Below are 27606 nucleotides of genomic sequence, written 5' to 3' on the forward strand. Positions count from 1 at the left end.
CACGGGATCTGCAGCTTTGAACTATCACCAAAGTAAGCCTGTCCTCCCTTGCCTTGGCTATGTTTGGTATTTCTGTCAGAAGAATGCATAAATTTACTACGAATATCCTCACACTGGTTGTTGTTGAATTTGGGCCTATTAGATATTCTAGGATGATCTCATTCAAGATTTTTTAAATAATGTGTGCAAAGGCTCCTTTTTTTCCAAGTAAGTCCTACTCACAGGTTCTTGGGGTTATGATGTAGACACGTCTTCAGAAGACACATTACCGATGCCACCCTAGTCACCTAGCGTGACCTTCCATTCACATACAGATCAACATTGAGTGGTGGGTGGGTCAGTGTAGGGACTCAAGCTTCTGAGTCATTGACTTGCCAAGTCTCAACTGCAGTGACCTTATGCCTAGAAGATAAATCTCAGAAAGGGGACACTTAGCTGATTCTTTTCATCTTGTTTAATAAGTCAAATTGCTGGATTATTGGATCATCTATCCCTTCTGGCATTTTTTTTGTATTGCTATTATCTCTGGTTATATTTTTTTCCTTTTTCTTTTTTATTGGATATTTTTATATTTATATTTCAAATGTTTTCCCTTTTCCCGGCTTCCCATCCATAAACCCCCTATCCCATCCCCCCTTCCCCTGGTTCTATGAGGGTGTTCCTCCGCCCGCCCACCCACCCCTCCCCCTACACTGGAGCACCGAGCCTTCACAGGAACAAGGTCTTCTCCCTCCATTGGTGACCAAGAAGGCCATTCTCTGCTACATATGCAGCTGGAGCCATGGGTCTGTCCATGTGTACTCTTTGAGTGGTGGTTTAGTCCTGAGAGCTCTGGTTGGTTGATATTGCTGTTCTTATGGGGTTGTAAGCCCCTTCAGCTCCTTCAATCCTTTCTCTAACTTCTCCATTTGGGACCCTGTTCTCAGTTCAATGGTTGGTTGGCTGCAAGCCTCTGCCTCTGTATTTGTCAGGCTCTGGCAGAGTCTCTCAGGAGACAGCTATATCAGGCTCCTGTCAGCATGCACTTCTTGGCATCAGCAATAGTGACTGGGTTTGTTGTCTGTATATGGGCTGGATCCCCAGGAGGGCAGTCTTCGGATGGTCTTTCCTTCAGTTTCTGCTACAAACTTTGTCTCCGTATTTTCTCCTATGAATATTTTCTTCCCCCTTCTAAGAAGGACTGAGGCATCCACACTTTGGTCATTCTTCCTCTTGAGCTTCATGTAGTCTGTGGATTGTATCTGGGGTAATTCAATCTTTTGGGCTAATATCCACTTAATAGTGAATACATATCATGTGTGTTCTTTTGTAACTGGGTTACCTCACTCAGGATGATATTTTCTAGTTCCATCCATTTGCCTATGACTTTCATGAAGTCATTGTTTTTAATTGCTGAGTAGTACTCCATTGTGTAGATGTACCACTTTTTCTGTATCCATTCCTTTGTTGAGGGACATCTGGGTTCTTTTCAGCTTCTGGATATTATAAATAAGGCTGCTATGAATACAGTGGAGCATATGTTTGTTGTATGTTGGAGCATCTTTTGTGGTATAGCTGGGTCCTCAGGTAGTATTATGTCCAATTTTATGAGAACCTCCAGACTAACTGATTTCCAGAGTGGTTGCACGAGCTTGCAATCCCACCTCCACATCCTTGCCAGCATCTGCTGTCATCTGAGTTTTTGAGCTTAGCCATTCTGACTGATGTGAGGTGGAATCTCAGGGTTGTTTTGATTTGCATTCCCCTGATGACTAAGGATGTTGAACATTCTTTAGGTGCTTCTCAGCCATTTAATATTCCTCAGCTGAGAATACTTTGTTCAGCTCTGTACCCAATTTTGTAATAGGGTTATTTTGTTCTCTGAAGTCTAACGTTTTGTGTTCTTTGTATATTTTGGATATTAGTCCTCTATAGGATGCAGGATTGGTAAAGATCTTTTACCAATCAAGCTCAGGTTTTAGGTACTTTTTTATTGACATGATAAAATATCATGACAGAATATTTATGTCAGAAAACACTTAATTCAGGACTTGCTTTTCTAGAGCATGAGAATCCATGACTATTTTAGTGGACAGCATGACAGCAGACAGGCAGGCAAGCATGACACAGGAGCAGTAGATGAGGCCTTACAACTCTAACCCACAAGTATGAGACAGAGAGAGAGACAGAGAGAGAGAGAGAGAGAGAGAGAGAGAGAGAGAGAGAGAGATCAGTAGATGGGGATAGCATAGGCTTTTGAAACCTCAAACCCCATCCCTCAGTAACCCAACTGCTCCAACAGGGTGACACCTCCTAACCTTCCCCAAACAGTTCTGCCAGTTAAGGTGCAAACAGTCCAATCTTCGAGCCCATGGGAGGCATTCTCCTTTAAACCACCACACCAAGGACCCACACCTCTTATATGAGGACGTCTTCAACAATGACAGACATAACATTGCCAGCTCCTTTCTGCCATTCCCCTCTCTTCCTTGAAAACATCACCTGTCAGGCTGATGCAGAAGCGTGTTTGAAGAGCTTTTAGAAGTCTAGAGTTTACTCAGGAATCAGGAGGCCCCTTTTTGGGTTCTCTTCCAATGTTGGCATTATCACCTCATCTACAAATAATGGACAAGTCTTGAGGGAAGGAACTACTTACTAAACCTATTATTCTAAAGCTTGGAGTTCTTGTAAATTCAAAATAAACCTTGCAAGGGTGTTCTTCAAATCCAGAAGATGGGACTGCTGTTCTCTTGTAGCTCAGAGCTTTTTTGGAAAGTAGCCTTTTATTTTTCTTCACAGATGTGTTAGACAGAATCAAGGGAGGAGTCATTGTCTGTCTGATAAGGAAGATTCACTCTTCAGTTTTCTTCTGTCTCACTAGCCAAGTTTTCCCAAGTTGGCTGGCCAAGGAATTCTCCAATCTGAGAATTAGTCTCCACGACATGAGCATGTGTCCCTGTGCTGAAGTGAGAGGGTAGCATCCCTGAATTCTGTAGAAGACCTATAACAGCCTCAACTCTGGGATACGCCCAGGCCTCAACTTGGATATCCCCCTTCAGCTCGTGCATTTTCTATCTTTTTGCTTTAATGCAACTACAACTGCCATGCTTTCCTAGGTTCTGGAAACTTCCCTAAGCTGAACTACTGAATCCTGGGTTGATGATAACCTTTGAATTTGTAAGCATCTCATCAGAAACGTGTGGCCGAAAGAAAAAGAATGGTTCTCTGGAGGACTGGCCTCTTGGTGATCTCCACACAGTTGGTGTCAGAGACCAATGCTTATTTGACTCTCACAGGTGCCCGTTACAGTTCTGAATCCTCCTGTCCCTAGTTATCTCATCCTAAGTAAGTAAAAGCCACGAGTTTACCACTTATTTTGGAAACAAGAATTCTAAAATCAGTTAAGTATCATGCTCCCTTTAGTAACTCTAAGAAGAAATATTTTTCCTTTCCATTTTTTTTTTAGCTTCCCTTCAGTGAAACTACCTCAGAACACCATCACGTACCCTCTCTTCCCTCTGGCATCTTGTTCTTTGACATTGACTTTTCTGCTTACATTGGATGGAGATCAGAGGATTGCACGCCAGAGTTGTCCTCCACCGAGTGGACTCCGGGATTTGAACTCAGAACATCAGGCTTGCTAGGTAAGCACACATGACCTCTGAGCTGCCTTGCCTGCTGTCTGTTTCCTACCAGCACTGTGCGGTTCTCTAGAGAGTTTCCCATCTCAGGATTCTTCTGTCCATCCCATTTGAACATCTATGGGAATGTTACAGATTTGAACATATGCTTGCTGGGGACCACTGCTCTGCCAATCACAAATACTCTTATCAATGAAAGAAGACTCAAAAGCAATGTGGTTCCTGTTCAAAGCTGAATTTGCATTTTTGAAATCCTTCAAAAGAAGCAAGTATACTTTGCTAAATGTAATTGATTTCTGTCTACATAGTCCTTTCCTGTCAAAATTTAATTATTATTACCCTTAGGGTTGACTTTCTTTAATTTTTTCCCTTTTTATTTCCTCTTACCTATTATTATTAACCTATATCTCTTACATTCAAAGTTTATATCTGAGAATGGAGAATAGGATTCTAAATTCTATAGCTAACTTCATTATTTTTCTTCTTAAAATGGCTTCTGATCTTAATGCCCTCATTTTTTTAATATTATTTCTGCATTACCAATACGGCAGCTTAGCAGGTGGATGAGCTCGTGAATAGAGGAATTGAACTTGTCTGGTTTACAAGTTGGCATCTGCGTTAACTACTCACATGCTCCTGGAGAAGTCGGTCTCTTGAAAGTGAAGATGCTTTGCCCACACCAAAGAAACAAGAACAGTAGCTTGGTTACAGTGTGTTAGTTAGATTTCTGTAAGCATTAACCTAACTGTGAACCTACAATGTGGTAGGCCTGCTTTGCTGCCATCCCTAGTGTTCAGCTGAAGTGAGGTCCTAACTCGCTCTGATGAGAAGCAGTTGACACAAGACCAAGATGTCAGTTGTTTTACACCCAGGATCCAATGCCCTGGAACAGGAGGTCAGATGCCAGTTCTCGTGGTTAAAAATTACTGTTCTTTATTATTTATTCTTTCTCTTTGTTCAGTTTCGTATTTGAGAGGCAGTCGCATCTAGCCTAGGCTACCCTTGAACTGCTCCTAGAGCTGACCATGACCTTGAGCCTCTGATCTCCACCCTCTACTCCAAGTGCTGGTTTTCCAGCTGTCCTCATCACGTGGGCCTTTAAAACAGGGTTTGCTGGCTAAGGCAGGCTGTCCTACCTTACCCCCATCTTATTCACCATCTTCTTACCTCTGCCCAAGCACTATGATTGCGGAAGTGTGCCACCCTATGCCCTGCAAACAACAACTCATTTTGTAATTCACGCAAGCAAGGGTTCTTCACTTGGCTGTGCTCGCAGAGATGAAACCGGGGAGAGGAAGTGTCTCCTCTGGTCTTCACTCTTTTCCTTGAACTTTAGTTTGTCCTATTCTGCGACTAGCATTTCTTCTTGCTTCTCTGAAATCTCCTCAAGAAAAGAAGTGGTCTGCCCTGGTGGCCCTCTGCCCTACTGGCCCTCTTTCGCCAGCGCCTGCCAGAGCAGGGCATGCATGTGCCTCTTGTGCTAATAATGAGTAAACTAACAAACCCGTGGCTTGCTCCTTCCCTCGTTTGACCTTTGTCTTGGACTCCATTGTTATTCCTCCACTCTGAACTGTAGTCACGGTTTAAGGGCTAGCCCAGGCATTTTCCCACAGCACGCTGCAGTTTGATGAGACTCTGCCCTCCCCCGGACTGGTTCTGGAGCCTTGCCAATGCTAAGCAATTACTTCACCACTGGGCTACAGCCCAATCCTTATTTTTGGTAAGGTCCATCCGGATAGCCCAGTACACTTACTCTCAACTGCTTTAAAATTCTTTCCACCTTTCTTATTCATCTAGAACTTACTCTACATTAGCTGTTTCACCACATTTCATCTTCATTAAGTATGCATGGAGAGTCCCCCAGGGCACACAGTGTATCACATCCTTGCTATGCGCCGTGTGCCTGACACCGGCGGCGGTGAAGAGACACCCTCTGTCCTGATCACCCTTTCCCAGATTCTGTATACTTCCCAATAACTTGAGAAATTGTCCGTGATAGATAACATTTGTATGGTTTTGACTGATTTGACCAAACCGTTCAACAGAATGTCTTCTTTTAAGCAATGTGGCTGTTAGGCGGCCGCATTGATCACACACATTTCAAATGCAACCTCCTGATTGCACTCTGCAACTCTGGAGTATGAGTGGTGCCTGTTGCTGGGCAACCAGTGGTATTCCAGGGTCATGGTTACAGAATTTTCGCTCCAAATTTTTGGACTCACCAATGTTTCCTAAGGTAATCGCTCCGAGGTATGAGTAGGGGTTGGGTTGTTAAAGCAATAAGCAGAGCGAGCTAACGGAGGAAGTCAGTGAGGAATTTAATTATTCTCCCAATTTCCAAAGGCAATGATGTATCACGCTAATACTTTTTGCCTTTTTCCTTTGCTTCATGCTAGTTGCTGAAAGTGAAATGATGTCCCTCCCTACCCCCATCCGTGGTGTCTAAAGCAGAATTTCAGTGACTTTAGTGAAGAAGTTCCTTCTCCTGTTGCAATTTGTCCCCAGGCACCAAGGGCAGAAGGACACAGCCCCAAGAACAAAGACACTGAGCACTGGTTCCCAAGTTATCATAGGAGTCGTCTCTAAATTTGGAGACCTTTTTCCCCTAGTGATTTCTATACTGCGTGGTTGATGGTTCTTACTGACACTCTACTGGTGTTGTATTTTATTGGCCTATTCAACTAATTTCATCAACGTTCTCAAAAATCTTTGAGATTTCTGAAAATAACTAGAGGTTTTTACATAGAGTGGCTCCATCCCTAGAATGGAAAGGGATCTGGAGACAAACACGGCTGCAACTTTCTAACTGGAATACCTCAACCACATGCCAGTGGAGCTAATCACGCGCAGAAAGATGGCGGTAGGACATGGCTAAGACACTTAACTCACCAACTGCTTTATTTTTGCAACATAGGGTATTGTAGAGCACCAGTTTTGTTGTTCTTGTTTGTTTGTTTGTTTGTTTGTTGTCCTTGGAATGTCACGGTTGACTGGAAGATGAGGCCGCCAGCATCTCAGAAGAGTTTTCTAGTCCCCAAAAATCATTGACAAGAACCATTGAACTATAGCTTCTATTGAAAGCCCACAGATTTCACCACATGAAAGGTGGAGAAAAGCTGCAAGCCAAATCATCAGGAATGCGCACCAGGTGCCTTGTGGTGGGAGAGGTTAACATCCGGTGAGGAAGGATCACAAGTGCCTGGGGTGTCTCCTGAAGGGAGGCCAGGGATCAGTGTCCCCGTGTGTCACTCACGAAGCCACTCAGAGTGGGAGGAGTCAGCCTGAGGCCTCCCACTCCTTAGCACTCCAAACCTTAGGTGAAACTCACCTAGCACCTCCAGCTTGCTCCATCAATCAATCCTCTCCTTAGGTCTGGGCTGAAACTAATAAAGCACTGGAAGTCTGTAGAAATGAAAAATTTGGGCTGGGGAGATGGGTCGGTGATTAAGAGCACTGACTGCTCTTCCAGAGGTCCTGAGTTCAAATCCCAGCAACCACATGGTGGCTCACAACCCTCTGTAATGAGATTTAATGCCCTCTGCTGGTGTGTCTGAAGTCAGCTACAATATAGTCATTATATAATAGATAAATAAATCTTAAGAAAAGAAGAAATGAACAACTCCCCTGGATTTGAAATCCTATAAAGTCAATGGCATTGAGTATAAAACCTGGTTTAAGACCAGCACATGTTTTATATGGAAAAGTGGAGAAGAAAGAAAAAGAAAGAAAGGGAAGGGGAAGTGTGAAGAAAGGAATGAAGAAAATGACCCCGGAGGTGCTTTAATTCCGTGAAATGACCGTCACCCAGCATTCTGGATTGCCTCAGATTCTCTTCTTTCTATGCTTACCTCTGATTACTTTCTGTATGGATACATACAAGGCGTAAATGAAAAATTAACTTCACAGAAAATTATTCTACACAGTATGGTCCATACGGCTGGATTTCCTACAATAGACTTTAGTCAGACAACCAAGATCCTTTACTTGTTAAAAAAAAAGAAAGAAAAGAAAAGGGAGAGAGAGAGAGAGAGGAGAGGAGAGGAGAGGAGAAGAGAAGAGAAGAGAAGAGAAGAGAAGAGAAGAGAAGAGAAGAGAAGAGAAGAGAAGGGAACCTACCTTTAATCTCACCCAGTTCCTAGGAGGCAAAGGCAGGTGAACTGTGTAAGTTCAAGACCAGCCTGATCTACATAGCAAGTTCCAGGTCAGCCAGGGCTACACATTGAGATACTATATCAAAAAAAGTTACTTTTTTATTTCTTTTTGGTGAAAAGTGACTGAAAATAAATCTGTTTTACCTTTCTTTAATATTTATTTTATTAACGATATCAATGTATTAATTTACATCATCAGTCTTTCCATTAACCTTATGTGTCAGACATGAACTGAGGGCTCAGCTGAATCAGAAAGAAGCCGGAGAATTCTTTCTTTGGGGGGAAGGACGGAGTTCCTAGCTCAGTATGCTACAGGGGCTGAAGTAGAGAATGGAAACTGAGAGTCGGCGTGATGGTTGGCTTGCGTTCTTTCGGATTTCAGGCTTTCTGTCTTTTTCTGTTTGTTCCTTCTTTCGATTGGTTGGCTCGCAGCAGTTTGTCCAGCTCTTTGAGTTCAGTTCAGAAACTTGAAATTTTGATGCTGAGTGATGAGTAGAAGTAGCTGAAATGAAAAAGGATCGAACACCGGAAGTGAGGAGTCCGGGCAGGCCCTGTGTTGTCCTGCTCTGCCACCCTGGCCCGAGTGGCTATGGGAAGGTAACGTGAGGCCTCTGTTATGTTTCACTTCTGTCAGTAAAGCAAGCAGGGGTCTTCCCCACTAAAGAGAACGTGGGTGATCAGCACAAAAAACTGCATGTTAACCCTGTAAAAACTGCTTTCTGTCAGCCCCTGCGTGTTATTTATATGCATGAGGCCCGAAAGCTAACCAAAGTTTTATGTTAAAAGAAAAATGTAAAGTGGAATAGTTAGACCCTGAAAGAAAACTATCATATGTATTCTTTCACAGGGAAAACTAGGCTTAGATGTATAAATAAATATATACATATACTACATATACATACATACATATACATACATGTAAACATAAATGCATATGTACATAATAAATATATACACATATATACATGCACACATGCATACAATATACACAGATACAAACACATACATATAATATATAAACATACCTACATAAACACATACATAAACATATACATACATTTATACATACACACATGCATATATACACTGTGATGGTTTGAATAAGAATGACCTACATAGGCTCATAGATTTGAATGCTTGGTCACCAGGGAGTGACATCATTAGGTGTGTAGGTGTGGCCTTGTTGGAGTGAGTCTGGCTTATTGGAAGAAGTGTGTCATTGTGATGGGTTTTGAATTTTTAAATGCTTAAGCCAGGCCTAGTCTCTCTCTCTCTCTCTCTCTCTCTCTCTCTCTCTCTCTCTCTCTCTCTCTCTCTCTCTCTCTTTCTCTCTCTTCCTGATGCTTGTGAATGCAAGTGTGTAACTCTAGCTTCTTTCCAGCACCATGCTGGCCTACATGTGACCATGCTTCCTGCTGAGACAAGAATGGGTTAAACCTCTGAATCTGTAAGCTGGCTTCCATTAAATACTTTCCTTTATAAGAGTTGCTGCAGGAATATCCAGGATGCAATCCACAGAACTCAGGAAGGTTAACAAGCTGAAGGGCTAGGATGCCTCAATCCCACTTGGGAGGGAGAAGAAAGTAATCATGATGGGTGTGGGGAGGTGAGACCTGGGTGAGAAAGGGGACAGGGAGGGGAAGAGGAGAACATGGTCAGGTATTGGGAGGGGGAACAGGACTGAAGCCTTGAGGGGCAGCAAAAAGAATCGAAACAAACAACCTCAGAAGGTAGGAGGTGGGTGGGTGTGTGGGGAGGGTCTCTAGAATGTACCAGAGACCTGGGAGGTGAGAGACTTGACTCTCAAGACTCAAAGGGAGGGGCCTTAGATGAAATATCCAACAGTGGGGAGAGGGAACTCATAGAGTCCACCTCCAGTAGAAAGTCAGTTCATCAAGTTGAGGGATGTGCCAACCCACAGTCAAAAACTCTGACCAGAATTGTTCCTGTCTGAAAGAACTGCAAGAACAAAAATGGAGAAGAGACTGAGGGAAAGGAGGTCCAGCAACAGAGCCAAAGTGAGATCCAGCTCAAGGGGAGACCCCACGACCTGACACTATTACTGATGCTATGGTGTGTTTACAAACAGGGGCCTATCATGACTGCCCTCCGAGAGGCCCAACGAGCAGCTGAAAGAGTCAGATGCAGATATTTATACCCAACCAATGGACAGAAGCTGTTGATCCCTGTGGTTGAATAGGGAAAAGCCGGAAGAAGCTGAGGAGGAGGGAACCCTATAGGAAGACCAGCAGACTCATCTAACCTGTACCCAGAGATCATTCAGACACCAACCAGGCAGCATACGTCAGCTGAGATGAGGCCCCAACACACACAGCAGAGGACGGCCGGGCCTGGCCTCAGTGAGAGAAGATGCACCTAACCCTCAAGAGACTGGAGGCCCCAGGGAGTGGGGAGATCTGGGGGATGAGGGTGAGGGGGGTGTGGACATCCTCTTGAAGATGGTGGGCGGGGGAGGGACAAGGTATGGGATATGGAACAGTCGGAGGGTGAACCAGGAGAGGGATGAAGACTGGACTGTAGAAAAAGATTAAAGAATTTAAAAAAAAGAAAGAAAAAAAGTTACTGTGGTCATGGTATGTCTTCATAGCAATAAAAACACCAGCCACCAGTGGAGACACATACACACATGCACACATGCACATGTATATATATGCACTCAGGACATTAAAACTGAAAGGTGACCGTGAGAGGGGAGACAGAGGGACTGGGGGAACAGGACTGAGTATGGCCTGTGTGGCACGAAGAGCAGAAGGAGGAACTATTTGGGTGAAGAAGGGACCAGTGGAAGGGAGGAAACCAGAAAGAGTGGGGGAGAGATAAAAACATGTTACAGTGATAACCATCATTTTGAATGCTCACCAGTAATTAGTAGTGATAATAACAAACCAAGTTCCCCAAAGATTTAGTGAATTGAATCCTGTATTGATTATCAGAACTCGTTGCTGATATTGAGAGTAATTGGGTCACGAAGGCAAAATGACTGTATTTCCCAACAAGCTGTCAGTCTCCCTGGAACTCATTCCAGTCTGACCAGATGTGATTTCCTAGTTGGAGACAAGACGTCGCCGAGGAGCTCGTCCATTTGGGATCCAGCACTTAGCTGAACTCTACCATCAAAAACTGAGATCTCAGCTCATGGTACACAACCTTCTCCATGCCTTGGCAAATAAAGATTAAGAGCATCATGAGTTCAAGACTACCCCTAGCTACACAACGAACTTCAAAGCTGGAGTGGCCGATGGGAGACAGCATCTAAAAATAAATTAATTAATAATCCATGGTGACCCAAACAGGGAACTTGTGTTTTGCTGGATCTTCTGCCACTATGTTCCGGTAAACCCTGTAGGGACTGAAAACCCAGGATTTGTCCCAGAGGTCACTGCCTACTCCTATGTGAGGACTGAGGATGCCGAGGGGTGGGGTGGGGTGGGGTGTACCCCCAGAGTTACTCCTTGCACTACGGTAAGTGATAGGATGTCGAAGATCTTAGTGCATGACTCTGAACGCTGTAAGCGGCACTCCAGATCTCGCCGCTCCCCCCACTGTTTTATTAGCCTTACCTGTTGAGGGAAAGGTGATTAAGCTGTGAGTGTTGTCTTTACTTGCAGAGTTGGAGGAAACGGTGCGTGTGGGTGGAACAGTGCCTGCTCTGTGTTTAGTGAATGATTCAGAAGGGAGAGCACGTGGAAAGGGACGGCAGCCTAAAGCCGGATGAAGGGACACCCACCACCTCCCTGATGAGACACGAGAGCTATTCATGTTTCATTCTGTGGCTGTGACAATGACCATGACCAACTGCAACTTAGGGGAAGGAAGGGCTTATTAGGTTTGCACTTCCAGGCCACAGTCCTTCATTGCGGAAGTCAGGGCAGGGACAGAAATAGAAGCTTGGAGCAGAAACCCCGGAAGCACACTGCCTGCTGGCTTGCTCACGGGTTTATACTTAGCTTTCTTCTACAGAACAACCTGCCTAGAGATGGTGCCCCCAACAATAGCCTAGGTCCCACTACATCAATTAACAATCAAGGCAATCCCCAACAGACATGGCCACAGACCAATTGGATCTGATAATTCCTCAATGGATGTATTCCTCAGAGATGACCAGGCTGGGTCAACTTGACAATTGAAGCTGACCATGACCACGACAGACTCACCACATGGGGACAACAGTCGCTAGTGACTTTATCTTCTTTCCTCTTTCTCTTGTCTCGAGCTCTCGCTCTGAGAAGTTCCCTTCGTGATTCTCAGGGTTCAAGCACTAGAACGTGAGACACTAATATACGTAGCCAGAATCTTGCCGACAAGCCTCAGGCTTTTTCCTGGTACCCAGTCTCCAAGAGGGTCCTATAACAACACTTAAGGTCATCCTGCAGTTAGCACCAATGCTTTGCTCCTCTGGGTTTCCCAGTGAGTTGGATAAAGCCAGTTCCTACCCTCTATAGGCCCGATGAACTAAAAGCCGTCCAAACTCGGGTGAGAATCAAGCAACATTAAGCCTGGTCTCCATGGGCAGAAAGTTGGGTTTTGAAGTCAGCATCCGCAGTGTTTGCAGAGGGGAGAATAAAGAACAAAGGTGCCACACATGGACCCGGTGAGGGGGTTTTGTCGGGTAACAGAAAATGAAAGGGATCTTTGATTGCCAGGTAGGGGAAGGTATTTGGCAAACCCGGGCAGGAGAAACATGTTACACACGGGGAGGGGAAGACATGAGGGTGGACGATGACAAGAAAATTAAGGTGTCCTTAGAATGAAGGAGAGCAGGAACTGAATGGAGGGCATAAAATTGAGTGAGGAGATTAGTGGAGGAGGAGAAGGACAGGCGTAGAAACCAGGATGCTGAGAATAAGCAGAAGGGCCGGACCAGGGTGTGGGAGAGACCTCTGTCCTTTGTTCATGCTACCGGTCTGTACAGGCTGGTTCCTCTCCTACTGAGTTAAAAGGGTGGATACTCAGATTTCTCCTTTTCTTTGACACTCTTGGGTGTTATGGAGAACCACATTCCTGTGAGCCATGTTTTTTTGTCGTCTGAACTTTTGATTAGACTCAAAACATTGCCTAAAAGTCTTCAGCTTGGCCAGAATGATCTGGGAGGGACTGTTAACCGAACCTGCCCGAACTAGACTGTTGGATGAACTGTTCCAATCGATGGATTTGAATGTTCGCATTTTAGCCACACATTCAAAAATGTGCTCTCATTGTTCTCTGGGCATTAAATGGTTTTGGCAGGATGCTTAAAATCTGAACAAACAAATTAAACTCTTATGAAGGTTAACGAGCGGGACAACCGATGCATTTAAAACATGATACTGACTGCGATGTGCAATCCCACATTTGAACTCTGAATATGTGTGTGCAGCTGACACAGAGTCTTGCACAGTCAGGCTGGAATGGAATTGAACTCCTGGGCCTCTTGCCCAAAGTGCTGGAATTACAGGCTAGCACAACATATTTGGATCTTCTATAAATTTACATTATTGTGAGCTATGGTGCATGGGTTGAGTCAAAGGACACCTTTAGAGGTCAGTTCTCTCACTCTGTAGTGGACAAAATTTAGGTCTTCAGGCTTGCACGATAAGCTCCATCTTGCTGGCCCTCTAATACCTGGTGTTTGAAACTAAATTTATAAGAGAAGATGTCTTCAATGTCTCTCCTCTGCCTCTCCCTCCTCTTCTGCTTATTATTATCTGAACCATCTCAGGGTCTCGAGACAAAGGCCCCTCGCTTCCAGAAGCCACTGGAAGAAAGGGCACCACACTGTTTTTAAAACTGTGTATCAGTGGTCCCTAAGCCATCGGGATCCTCCATGGTACTTCAGCCCCTCCGCAGCTCCTCACTTCCCTTAACCACTCTTCGTCACGGTGAGTAAGGATTCTTAGAATTTGAGAATGATAGTTTCTTTTTCAAAACATTGTGTGTGTGTGTGTGTGTGTGTGTGTGTGTGTGTGTGTGTGTTGTCCATGTTTGTGTAGATGTGTGCATGTACACATACACATGTGTATGCCCATGTGGAGGAGAGACGTCAGGCCAAGTGTCTTTACCCTATGTTTTGAGCCAATCTCCCTCACTGCATCCAAAGCTTCTGAGTTCTGACTGTCCCCCTTCTCTGGTGATGGAATTGTATATACATGCTGCCACACCACCCAAAGAGTTTTCCCCGCAACCTGAACTTAGATCTTCACACTTGTGAAGAGCCATTTCCCCAGCCTGCAAAATCTTCCTGAAGGTTTAACTGTGCAGCAAGCAGTCAGAATTCTCTATAATATAGAGTATTGTTGCAACTCTTATTAACTGGAGCACTACAACAGAGGAATCTTTGAAACTTGAACCTTTTCATAAATATTTAACATACGCAAATTGAGAGAGAGAGAGAGAGAGAGAGAGAGAGAGAGAGAGAGTGTGTGTGTGTGTGTGTGTGTGTATTCCTTTGTTTCCTTGATTCTCACTGATTTGCTGCTTCTGTGGAAGGCCTGATTGGCTGTAGCATGTCCTCTGGCCTCCTCTGTCCTACACAGTTCACACGTTGCCTCCTCCCATTTGTTGCCTACAAAACCAGAGAACACCTGCCCTTCACAGACCCGGGAATAAGTCCTTCCACTGAAGCAAATAACTTGCCCCGTTCACTTGATCTCCTAACAAGTCAAGTGCTGTGTGTAAGCGGACTCCAAGAACATTAGAAGAATATGACAGCTGAGTGCAGGAAAGCCAGTTTTATCAAAAAGTTCAATCTATTTAAAACATGCTTTGGTAAAGCTGGCTTACATAAAGTCTGGGCTTGGAACCTCAGCTCTGAAGGGGTCCTTAAGAAGGGTTTGGAGCAGATCCCCGACCCTAAAACAGAACCACCTGAGATAGAAGAAAAATCTCTTCTGTTTTAAATAGAACACAAAAAAGATTTTCAAACCACCTTTCACAACCCACTGCAAAATTGGTGGCTTACCAAAACACCTCCAGCATAATGTAGATCATCCTTCAAATGTCCACTTCCTGTTTTCATTCTTTAACAAAACTGAACCCAGTTAGTTCCTTTTGAAACTGTACTAATCTGACTTCCACAGCCTTCAGCATAATTTCCCCTCAGATTATAGAATGTCCAGCCTTTTGGGGGGGGGGTACATGGTCTGGACAGTCTAATTCTCTCTGTGTTTGTACTAAATTCATTTTTAAGTTCCTCATGTGACTTCCTGAAGGTTAAAACAGAGCAAAGTAGGGTTACATTGTTGAACTTAGTAAAAACAGTAACTCAGAGATCATAGCCATCTTGCTATAATGTCGGAATCAGTATTTCATTAAATAACCAGATCTTCGTGATCAGACGTATGTGAGCATGATAACTGAATTTCAACATGTTTATTATAAGTTTCCTAGCTTATGATTTTTTCATTATTTCTATGTATAGTTTTATATATTTTGTAATCTCATTATGTTTGCACAAAAAAATCTATCTATTTGCAAATGGTGTTTCCATACCCAGACCTCTTCATCTATAATTTTAAATTAAGGCAAAGAAAAGGAAAGTCCTAATTCTCACATTTAGGTTTGTATATGTGCTGTGGAGGCCAGCATGGTGTCTCAGTTTTGAATGCTCATGATGTTTCGCTTATTTTTGCTTCTCAAGTTACCCTCTGCTGACCTCCACAGAAAGTCACAGTGCCTTTATGATGCCGTCAGATTCTCTGTCATGTTAATCACTTCTAGAAACAAATGGTCTACCTTATGAGAAAAACTACTTTTAGTTGGTATCTGGGCCCATGTTACATTACTTATACATGATTAAAATTAATTTTAACTAAATAATTGATATTTTATGCTAAAGAACTAAAAAAATGCCCAAGGTACTTTTAAAAAAACTGTGGTAAAATAAATGAGATAAGATTTATTATTTAGCTATGGTTAGTCATGAAGTTCAATGCAGATTACCGTGCAGAACCTTTAACAACACTCACCTCTAGACCTCTGTTCATCTTCTTACCATGAAACAATGTCTGATCGACAAGAAACCTGAGTGTTTTCTTTCTCTTATTCTTTATTCTTTAACCTGCTGGGTCTTTGCATCTACTCAGTAGAAGGCCTGACTGTCATTGGCCCCGTTCATTACTTTCCCAGGAGGAAAAGGCTCTTTAGCCTGTTGGAAGGACACTTTAGTTACTTCTCCAAATCCCGGTGACCAGCACATATTCTCGGAGATGCCTCCCTTCTTCTCGGAGGCAAGACCAGGCGATTCTAGGACCCTTGTTGTTTGGCACTGATAAGACTCATGAAAAAGAACAGGCTACCGGTGTCTGCGCTTTCCCTTCCATTGTCCAGCAGCAGTGTATGATCTCAAACACAGGACTGTTACACAGCTACTTTCTCCAGATGGAGACGTTTCCTCCAGGAGGGGAACGGGAGACTTCTATCACTGTGGAATCTTAGGAAACATCAACAGACCTCTCTGGAGAACTCACAAGGAGTAAATAACTGAGAGGCAGGGACAGGACAGCTGCCGAGAGTCCTAACCTCGCTCTCAGTGATGCAGCTGTCTTTCCATCACCCAAGCTCTGGAAGGCAGCCTGTCCCACATGCTCCTCCACACAGCTCCAGTAAACTCATCTCTTCAGCAAGGTCGATGGGGATATGATATAGTCATTTCTCTTATGGGTCTCTCACATCTTGCCAGAAAAGGTCATACAGTCAGTTTGCTCTCATATTTTACTTAATAGATTTAGAAAAAATATTAATGAGTATTCAGACATGCATAGAACACAAGGTGTGAATATTGGAAGCTGCCCTTCTGAATAATATGACTAGTTTGGAAACACATATTTGGGGGGGGTGGGAAACTCCTACTGTGTTTGTTTGTTTTGTTTCTGTGTTTGTTTGTTTTTATGCAAGCAGGTCCTGTCACTGGCCAGGGGGCTTTTGTAGTTATCATTTGGTTTGTGATGCTGGAAACACAACTCAGGACCAAGGCATTCTAGATAAACATTCTACTGCCCAACTGTACTCCAGCTCCAGCAGAATACTCTTTAAAATGCTGACAGACTTACAAGTGTCCTAGTCTGCATTTGAAATAAACATTGTTTTAGATTTTATTTGAGGTCATTTTTTCATGACCAGAAATTGTCTTCTGATTCCTATACTACAATAGTAAAAAAAAATTAATAATACAGATTAAAGATCATGTCACAAAGTGTAGCTCAGTGAGGGAACGATTGCCTAATATCACTGAGATAGAAAAAAAAAGCAGCAGGAGGAGGAAGAGGAACAGGAGGAGGAGAAGGAAGAGAAGGAGGAGGGAAAGGAGGAGGGGAAAGAGAAGGGGAAGGAGGAGGAGCAGGAGAAGGAAAAGAAAGAGGAAGAGAAGGAAAATGACAACTATGATGCCTTAAGATTGGTTTTTTGGAACTCTGAATAAGAGGTGGTAGCACAAAACTATAGTCCAAGCATGTAGGAAGAGGACTGATGCAAGTTTGAGACCGTGTTGGGTTACATAATGAGTTACAGGCTAGCCTCAGCTACAAAGCAAGACCCTGAGAAACCACACACACACACACACACACACACACACACACACACACACACACACACACACACACAGAGAGAGACAGAGACAGAGAGAGAGAGAGAGAGAGAGAGAGAGAGAGAGAGAGAGAGGCAGACACAGATGCACACGCGCTCACAGGGATGTACACAGACGCACGCATGTACGCACACATATGCTCACCACACATACACCAACTCATGCATACACACACACACACACCACACATACAGATACTTGCAAGATTCAGTACAAGTCCCTGATGAAAAGTACAGGATTTTTTCTGTGTCTATTTGGACTATTCTGGAAACTTTATACTTTTCTTTAAAGTTTTGACTTATTTTACTGCCTTGCCCATATATTAATGCTTTCTAAAAGATATTATATATTTATATGCTAACATTTTAACTGTACCTGGCATTGTTTAAGTTAGGACATCTAGTTTTTAACCTACCAAAAGAGAATTTTGTCCATTCAGATATTTAATGTGTACATAACACATGCCAAGAACTCATGCGAGGAGCTGGGGCTGCTGCACAGAAAAGGAAACTTAGGGAACTCCCCAAGTTGGGAGCCATATTTAATGGAATTTAAAGCCCTAAATCAGAAATGCAAACTCACACTGGGGCAAAATCCTTGAAACTGCTTACTGCTGATAGGATCGTGGTGCACATAAGTCAGTGAGCCCCTGGAGGAAGCAGTCAGCTAAGACAAGCAAAGGAGGTCCTGGAGTGATTTACCCAGATCACCATCTGGATGAGGGGCGGGATGTGGGAAGTCAGGTGAGGATGTATAGTGTAGGTGGTATAGGTGGTTACAGGGTCAGATTATAGAGAGCTGTGAAGGTCAGGGCTGTGGATATTGCTGTCCAGAAGAAGGGTGTCAAAGGGAAGAAAGGAGCAGAGCTTTCGGAAGGACTTGTCTGGATTGTCTAGGAGTAGGGAGTGGAGGGTCTTTCTGCAGGAAGGCTGTGTGATGCAGTATGCGCCCAAGGCAGTGTGATGGAAAGAGATGGGATGGACTCGAGATGGGCGAATTGAAACAACCTGTTCAAATAGCCTTTCAAAGAATAGGTGCTCCGGGCCCAGCATCCCTTATTTTCTTCCATGAAAGGGGAGCCAGGTTGAATTGTTGAGTTGTTCAACGCACATGGCAAAGAGGAAGACCAGGGGGACCCCAGTCTTCTCTGAGGTCCTCTCTCTATGAGTCCCGCTCTCTGAACACTCCCCATCCTGTGTTCCAGCTTCTACCCTCCAAGTCCACTCCACCACAGTCATTCCTGACCCAGATGTGTAAAGTCCATCTAGTCGTACTATTTTAAAAGGTAAGCCCAAGCAAAGAGGCCAGAGAGATATTCCTTGTGGCTGCCTCTGATGGAGTACAAACATGGAAACTCTAAAACTTGGCACTGAGGATCATGCTAAGTGCGTTCATGCTGGCTTGAAGGCTCCATGGTGGCTGTCTCTGTGAAGATGACCTTGGAAGATGCTAGCATTTAAATTTGTGACCCTAAATGTAGTGGCAACTGGCCTCCATAGCTGGATAGGTCTTAGTTCAGTCTCTGAAAAACCGGAGTAGAACACACTTCTATCCTCAGCCTCACGGCTTGTGGGCACGAAGGGGACCTGAGACTGTTCCTGAGTCCCCAGAGACTACGGACTTACCTACTTCCCTAGCCTGATGAACACCCCCCAACAGACACACAAATACACACACACATACACACACACTCACACACACACATACAGGCACACTACACATACACACACACACACAGAGACACATACAGGCAAATATATAAACTCACACACACATACCAACTTACACACACATACAGACATACACACTACACACACACACACACACACACACATGCATACAGACGCACTACACATACACACACAGAGAAACACATACAGGCAGATATATAAACATACACACATACAAACTTACACACACAGACATACACACTACACACACACACACACACACACACATGCATACAGACGCACTACACATACACAGAGAAACACATATAGGCAGATATATAAACACACACACATACAAACTTACACAAACACACACACACACACACACACACGCACACACGCACGTACCTACCCTATTCATTCTGCTTCTCTGGAGGCCTCTTACTAACACAGCAAACATGAAGTATTAATTTTATTAAGAAAATCAGTGCCTTATGTGCACTGTTCATTTAGGGCAAAGATTATACTGCTTCTCTGATGATCAAGCTAGATTCAAGAATAAGAAGGCCTCTAAGCGTTGTGGGTTATAAAAAGCCTCGGGGATACTGTACTTCATTTCAAATACTTTCACTTCATAACAGTGAATCTTTCTTACAATTCCCAGTTAAACATGGGTCTAGGAACATGGAAACTGCATCAACTTGCTACTGCTAAACATTCATATTTACAGCAAACCAATATTATTTAGTACCGGTTGTCTTTTTTTTTAAAGGAAGAAAAGTGCTTCAGCTGGCTATATAAATGACATTCTTAAATCTTGAAAACTTTATCTCTGCTCTTTGTTCTCTCCAGCACATGCTCTGTCCTTATCTGTTCTCACCTGCACTGTTTGTGTGTTCCTCAGTGTTAAGTCAAGATCGGGATAATTAAATTTTGCTTGAAGTTCAGAGAGAAAGTGATTAAATTTGAACCTAAATCTTCCTGAAACCGGTACCTCTCTTCTTCTTTCAGAGAGGAGAAATTTGACTTGCATTTTAGTACAAATATAATTATCTTGTTCGAGATACTAGATCTTTGGAGAAACAATACAATATTATCTCGTGGGGGAAAGAGAGGGTAATCAGAAATTCAAAGCAGGTTTGTCTTACGATTATTTTACATATTCAGGAGGTAATTGAACTTTGCTCGCTGCAGACATTTGCCACAGACAAATGACAGGCCTACCTAGGAAGCCTTCCTTAGCATAAAAGTCAAATGAGAGGGAAATCTGGTGCCTCTAGGAAGCAAGATGGGGGAAAACAAAGCAATATAGGCACCGAACGTTGCCGAAATCAGGGGCTGCTTCTGAGACTGTTGGTGTAGTGCCTGTCCAGCGTGCCCGAAGGCCGAGGTGCACTTCAGTCCCCAGGATCACATAAAATTGGGCATGATGAAGACTACTGGTGACCCCAGCACACGGTGTTTAGGGCAGAAGGCTCAGAGCCCACCCATCCTATTCTGCTCCCCGAGGTCCTGTTGCTCCGACAAACAGTGCTACGTCACCAGGCAATGGCAGCTGTGATTCATTCCCTCCAGAAGTGACAGACGTGACTCTGAACTGTCCAGATTTGGGGATCAATTTTCCATTGCGTGAAAGCACTTAGAAAGGGCGATCTCTAGCCAGATATATGTCACTGGACTCTCAAATTCAGTTTTTCTTTCTTTTCTTTTCTTTTTTTACTGGATATTTATTTACATTTCAAATGTTATCCCCTTTCCTGCTTTCCTGTCCATAAACCCACATCCCATCCCCCTCTCCCTTCTTCTATACAGGTGTTTCCCCCTCTCCAATCTCCCCCTTCCTGCCTCCCTGCCCTGACATTTTCTTAGACTGGGGGGTCCAGCCTTGGCAGGACCAAGGGCTTCTCCTCCCATTGGTGCCCAACAAGGCCATCCTCTGCTACATATGCAGCTGGAGCCATGGGTCTGTCTATGAGTACACTTTGGATGGTGGTTTAGTCCCTGGGAGCTCTGGTTGGTTGGTATTGTTGTTCTTATGGGGTTGCAAACCACTTCAGCTCCTTCAATCCTTTCTCTAACTTCTCCAATGGGGACCCTGTTCTCAGTCCAATGGTTGGCTGCGAGCATCTGCCTCTGTTTTTGTCATGCTCAGGAGACAGCTATATACCTTATTTTTTTAAAGCTTAGATTAAGAAAAGGATATTAAATGACTTAAATTCAATAAAAATATCCCTTTTGAAGACAAAATAATTTTGAAAAATCAGTAAAAATTTATTTTTGAATGAATTTTCTGTGAGTCACCAGTAGCAACATTAATGTAGTCTTCGAACCTTGGAATCTGCAGTCATATTTGAAGTGTAATATCAGGATTTCATCATTTAACCTTTTGACCCAGTTATAGTACAGTGCAGACAGAAATGGGCATTACTAGCCTTTTGAAGCCTGAAAAGATGACCTCAACAAGTTCAAATATCTCTGCGGAATTCGTATTCTTAAAGTCACGGGGCATTGTTATTTTAAATATTCATTGCTATATAAACTATTTTTATTATTTTCTTTTCCAAAAGAATCCAGTTTTTCTAACATCGATTCAATCCACCCTAAATTGAAAAGCCATTCTATTTCCTACAAACTGCAACTTTAATGTGACTGCACCCTTCACCCTTCGTCCCAAGTTGATTAGGGAATCTGAATGCAGAACTCAGAGTAGCATTCAGGGGAGGAGGCTGAGAGTTGGAGCCAGAGAGATAGCGAGCCCGTTCTTGGGGGGTGGGGGGGGTGTAGAACAAGGAGCAAGGGCTAATTAAAATTACAAGCTAGAGAGAGCAGGCATTGAGAAGAAGAAGCCAACCCTAGCCAATAATTCCAGAGATTAATCATACTTGATTTGCTAACATATAGATGTGTCCAGGAACTATGATGTACAAATGTCTTGAATACAGATCCAATCAACCCGCAGAACGGTAATCAGGGAGGCATATAATGAGAGCAGGGGCGTGATGATGAGGAACAGCCAACACTGGGTCACCTTGAAACACAGCAGGACACAGAAGCCCAAACCATCACTGATCTAAAAAGGCAGCTTCTTCAAAGAAAATATACTCTGTTAGATTTTGGACTTAAAAAGAGAAAAACAAACAAACAAGCAAGCAGCAATCGGTGACTTCCGGAGTTTCCTAGTTAGATGAACCATCAACTTGACGGAGTCCACAAGTTACCTGCGATGGGAGACTCGGCTAAGGGATTGCCCCGATCAGACTGGCCCGGGCGTGTTTTTGGGGGATCATCTGGATTGTAAGAAGGGCCTATCTCATTGTAGGTGACACACTGGCAGGTCCACGTCTGGAACTTTCCTGGGCGTGACGTCCTGGTCCATAGAAGAAAGCTAGCTAGGCATGAGCCTGCAAAGCAGCCAGCAAACAATGTGCCTCTATGGTTTGGGCTGTAAGTTCCTGCTTCAGTTCCTGGTCCAGCTTCCCTCAGTGAGAGACTGTGACCTATAATGCAAGCCAAGTAAGCCCTTTCCTCTCCTAAGTTGTTTGTAATCAGAGCGCGTTGTCATAGTAACGGAGCGAAGCACGGGGTTTCTGGGTAGAGTTTCCCAGAACCTCTTGCTCATTCTATCCTCCATGCGCTTAACCTCTTGAAGGGGCTCTGACCCCTGATTCCTATCCAGATGGTTCAATTCCGAACTGCAGTCAGGGATGGAAAACTGCAGGCAAAATCGGAACCAGTCATATTCTCTCACTGACTGTGGGCCTTCGGCAGTTCATGGGGGCAGGGCGGCGGCAGCAAAGGAGGAGCATCACTCGAGAATAACTAGAGTAGGGTAGAGCAGAGTTTTGAACATGGACACCCTTTATGCAGATAACACATTTGTTATGCTCAAGAGACCAATGTCCTCAACCGGGATGTAAGAACCCAGGAAGACAGCTACATGCAGTTCAGACTACTCTATCCATGACTCTAGGATCCCAGCCATGCCTGGCTAAGCTCACTCCCTCAATTCCCGCTTTATTTCTGATCCTTCTGTATGCTACCCTCATTCCTGACCGGAGCTCTTTTTTTTTTTATTACCTGTGCCCTTCGTTTGCAATAATGTCGCTCCAGAGTCTTAAACCAATATCTTGTCTCCACTCTTCACCTCTCAGTCGTACATGTCAGTCCCTCATAGCATCCTAGTTAGGCCAGTATCCTCGCAACATCATCAGATATAATGCTGTTGGTACATTGGGTCCGAAACGCCAAGCCTGAATTTGAGCATCCTTCCCCTGCTTCCTTACTAAGCGTGGGCTAGGAAGAAAATGCCATACATGAATGGTAGAGTATCATCGTCTGCCTTCCTCCACAGAGTTGGATTTTTTGCGGGGAGGAGCGGGTCACAGGGAGAAGTACAAGCGAGGGTCTTAGAATAGTGGACCTGGCTAGGGATTTAGCTCAGTGGTAGAGCGCTTGCCTAGCAAGCGCAAGGCCCTGGGTTCGGTCCCCAGCTCCGGAAAAAAGAAAAAGAAAAAAAAAAGAATCAAGGCTAGAATAGTGGACCTGCTGGCCAGGGTACTCTGCACATGGGTACCAGTGGTTTCATGGCATCTGCTGGTGGCTGCTTATTAACACTACAGGTAACTTTCTCCATTCTTCACAGTGCTCTTGGAAGCTAGGGACCGTCCCTAAACATAACAAATCTTCGATTAACTCATCAACTATTATGGCTCTTGTCTAAATACTAATTAAGGGACTGGAGAGATGACTCAGTGGTTAAGAGCACTGGCTGACTTCCAGAGGTCCTGAGTTCAATTCCCAGCAACCACATGGTGGCTCACAACCATGAGTAATGGGATCCGATGCCCTCTTCCGGTGTGTCTGAAGACAGCTATAGTGTAACCCTATGCATAAGGTCAGTAAATACTAATTAAGCTCAGGTGATTCTGCCCTTTAGGCTTTTAAGTAAGATGACATTGGGTCAGACTCCCCTACTGCACTTTCCAGCCCTATGGATGAAGGCTGAGTCTCAAGTCGTTAAGGTTTTGGGCTGATCACTTTTTAAAGGGACAGAAGGAAAGGATTCCAAGGCCAAATACATAATATACAGTAATATCGTCAGTGGAGCCCTATACAGCGAATAAAAGGTAAGAACCACAGCTTCACAGTCTCGCAAGGGTGAGATTCATGGACAAACCACATGTGAGGTATTAATATTGCAATATCCATGCCTATACAGTTAAAATGTAGGCCAGGGTAAACTATAGAAGTGGAAGTCAGGTGTGCTGTATTTGGAGTTGTAAGGTACAGGACAGAAGAGGCTCATGTTTCTGCATTTGTTTCTTGATGTAGGAACTATTTATATTGCATTCTTATTGGGGAAATCTAAGAATGTCAACTGTGGTGTTTTGTTCTGACAACTTGATTGGATTGAGAAAACACCTCTGGGCATGTCTGTTTGGGATGTTCCCAGAGAGGACTCTCTATCATATAGGCTGAGGGTCTTTGATAGAATGCAGGGAGCTACTGAGTCTTCCTGTCAGTGGTCACGATGGGAGCTCGTATGGCCGCCACACTATTCCCGCCAGAACATCTGATATCCGCCTGGATCAAGGGCTGAAACAAAACCCTCTTTCCCCCAAAAGAATCTCCTCAGGTGTTTCCTCACAGCCATCAAGAGTGGACATTGAAGGGTCTTTCACCAAATGAGTCAGGACTAAGTAATGCTGACAAGGTAAGAGGCTCCCTCCATGTTCTTCTCACCTCCCTTTCTCCTGAGCATTCTCAAGTCTCCCTCCACTAGCAGTGTCCTCAGTTTGCAATGATGTCTGTGCAGAGTCTCGAGCCCTAGAAGCTGATGTGAGAGAATACACCCAGTGCTAACACTGCATCTCCTTCTGTGCTGTGACCTGGGCTTTGCAGCAGCTCCTAGCTGCAAAGAAGTTGAGCTCTCTAGAGCACCCGTTTAGGCTTTCCTGGGCTATCTCCCTAACCATCCCCCATTTCCTCTGCAGGTCATCCCACCTGATACTTCTCCTGCACTCGTCCATCTCCCTAACACACTCGTCTGCTCTGACTTCATCCATCAAACTCCTACCTATCCTTCAAAACCCAGATCCAACACAGTCTCCGTAATAAACTTTCCGTGGGACTTCAACAATCAACTGTTCTCTCCTACGTTCTCACAGGAGCTGAGACTCATGCTGTTGGGTTGTCAGTGTCCTTGAAAAGTGAGGTGCTTTCCCTTAACGCTGGGGCCTGAGGCAGAAAGATCAAGAGGCTATGCTTAGCCTGGGCTTTTATATTGAGACCTTGTCTAAATAGCAGAAAACAAACAAACAAAAACACTTTCTTTTTTTCTGTCTGGGATGTCCAATTGCAGTAATAAAGTTCTCAAGACTTTCTGTTGACTCAAATTTTCATCTCCTGTCAGCTATTCTGCCTTGCCAAGCCTACTTTTCACTCATAAAATACAAGGAGTATTTGGTTACAGACTTGGTACAAGAATTAGAAGCTTAGAAAAACAAGTGAGACAATGCTCTCCATAAAGAGTTCAGTCAAAACTAGGTGCCCAGTAGACATTCATCACGGTAACTAGGGCGGGGTAAGGCTTCTTTTACTCTGTGCACCCATCCTCAGAGTGCCCACTGAAGTAACTCCGACCACTGAGACAAAGGAACTAAACAACTACATCCAGGAGAGAATGAGAGGGTGGAGGAAGAGGCTGTGGACTCGGGTGAAATCTGGGCACACATGTATTTTGTAAAGTAGCTAAGTCAATCCTACAGGGGCCCATGAGGCCTGCTCTCTTTTTCTTTGCATAACACAGATTATTGCATAGAGCTGAGGATCCCTTTGGGGCCTCTGAGGAAAGGAATTCCTTAGAGATAGGCGCCTGGTGGCTCCCGGGCCACTGCTCATAGGATGTCCCCCTGAAAATATTTCCTGGCCAAGCAGCTGGGGGCTGATTATTTTCCTCGAACTTGAAGTCGAGAGGTATGTATGCTGCTTACAATATCTTCCTAATGAAAGAGGCTGCTACTGAATCACTCACTGCCCGTCTGGCGGTGGGTGGCACGGGAGGCTCTTTACATATATTACCGATAATCCTCAGGCCAACCCTGGGCAAGGTAGGCTGATTCCAATTTTCCGGAGGAGGAAACAATTTAGGAGAGGTTAAGTAAGAGAGAAGAGGCTTAAGCCCATGTCTGTGAGAGTCCGAAGCTGCATAGATCCTAATACTGCCACTTCATTAAGTGATCGACACTAATATATTAGCATATAAAGGAACACTAAAATCGGGTAAATACGGAATAAATGGATAAATACTAAAAGATGCTGCTTTTGTTAACCTGTGTTAAAACACGTTAAACGTTTTAGGTAAATGTTAGATGTTGTAATTACTGTATTATATAACCAACTCTGAGGGTGTGTTTACATAATTAAACTGGCCTGTTCAGCAAAAGCCCTGGCGTTGAATAGGTCATCAAAAGTTCATTTCTGCAGGATCAAAGGTTTTCCGTGTTGGTTTGTGGTTTTAGAGCCCCAAACTGATGGCAAATGCCCTCCAGAAGCACCACCCAGCACCTCCATTTTCTCTTTCGAGTCAGTCAAAATCAGGCAGCAATTTAAGTAGAGACCAATGCATGAGGTCAGACCAATGTAGCAAGTCCATTGTGTTGCTTCTGACAGTTTCTAAGTTTGACTACATTTTACAGGAGTGGACTGAAGTGGTTAAAATGATGTGGCAAGAACCTTAGGAAATAAATTGCTCTGGTGACCCTTCTAAAAGGACCCGTAGGGACAAGACAAACCAGGGTTAGGGTTAGAATTAAGTTGCATCAGATATGGGGATGATGACTGGAAGGTCTAAGAGTCACAGAACTGTCACAAGAGGACACAGCACACGGTGAGTGGCGCAGCTGTCAGCCAGGACAGCAGTAGGGACAACCTACAAGTCTCTCTGTCAGTCGAGATTCTTTCCATGGTCTACACAGTTTCTACAATTTAAGGTACCCTCTCCTGATGAGACTTCTGACCTGCTGCAGGGCAAAATGGCAGCTATAGAAGATGAGGGGCAGGGAGTCTTTTTTCCCAAAAATAGAAGGAGAAATGTAAACACAAGCAATTTTATAATTTATATAATTAATATATACATACATACATACATACATACATACATACATATATTTTGACAGATATCTAGTATACTACTATAGTCCAGGCTGGTCTTAAATCCTGTTCTCTTGTGGAAGTCTCCTGATTACTGGGATTACAGGTAGAGCTGCCAAGCTTGGCAAATGCTTAAAGAGTTTTGAAAAAAAAGGTTATGAAGCCAGAAGAACATAGAGGCAGGAAAGAACAGAGGCAGGGAAAAATAATATATACATATATACATATATGTATATATACATATATACATATACACATATACTTATATACACATATACATGCATATACATATATGTATGTGTGTGTGTGTATATATATATATATATATATATATATATATATATATATATATATATATATAAATTTGGAAAGGGCTAAATGGGAATAAAGAAACGGAGCGAGGGGTGCAGGAGCAGGGACAGAGGTTAAGCATC

At 43.8% G+C, this 27606-nt stretch overlaps 1 long non-coding RNA gene across 1 annotated transcript; it reads left to right on the top strand.

Moving 5' to 3' along the window:
- The first annotated feature begins 22637 nt into the window (after window positions 1-22637).
- Window positions 22638-25402, top strand: LOC134486003 (uncharacterized). The gene is made up of 4 exons (XR_015678365.1): window positions 22638-23640; window positions 23754-23915; window positions 24646-24734; window positions 25015-25402. It is a non-coding gene; the product is annotated as an uncharacterized LOC134486003 (long non-coding RNA).
- The last annotated feature ends 2204 nt before the right edge of the window (window positions 25403-27606 follow it).

This window comes from Rattus norvegicus, chromosome 2 (genome assembly GCF_021556685.1).
Source record: "Rattus norvegicus strain SHRSP/BbbUtx chromosome 2, alternate assembly SHRSP_T2T, whole genome shotgun sequence".
Taxonomy (NCBI): Eukaryota; Metazoa; Chordata; class Mammalia; order Rodentia; family Muridae; genus Rattus; species Rattus norvegicus.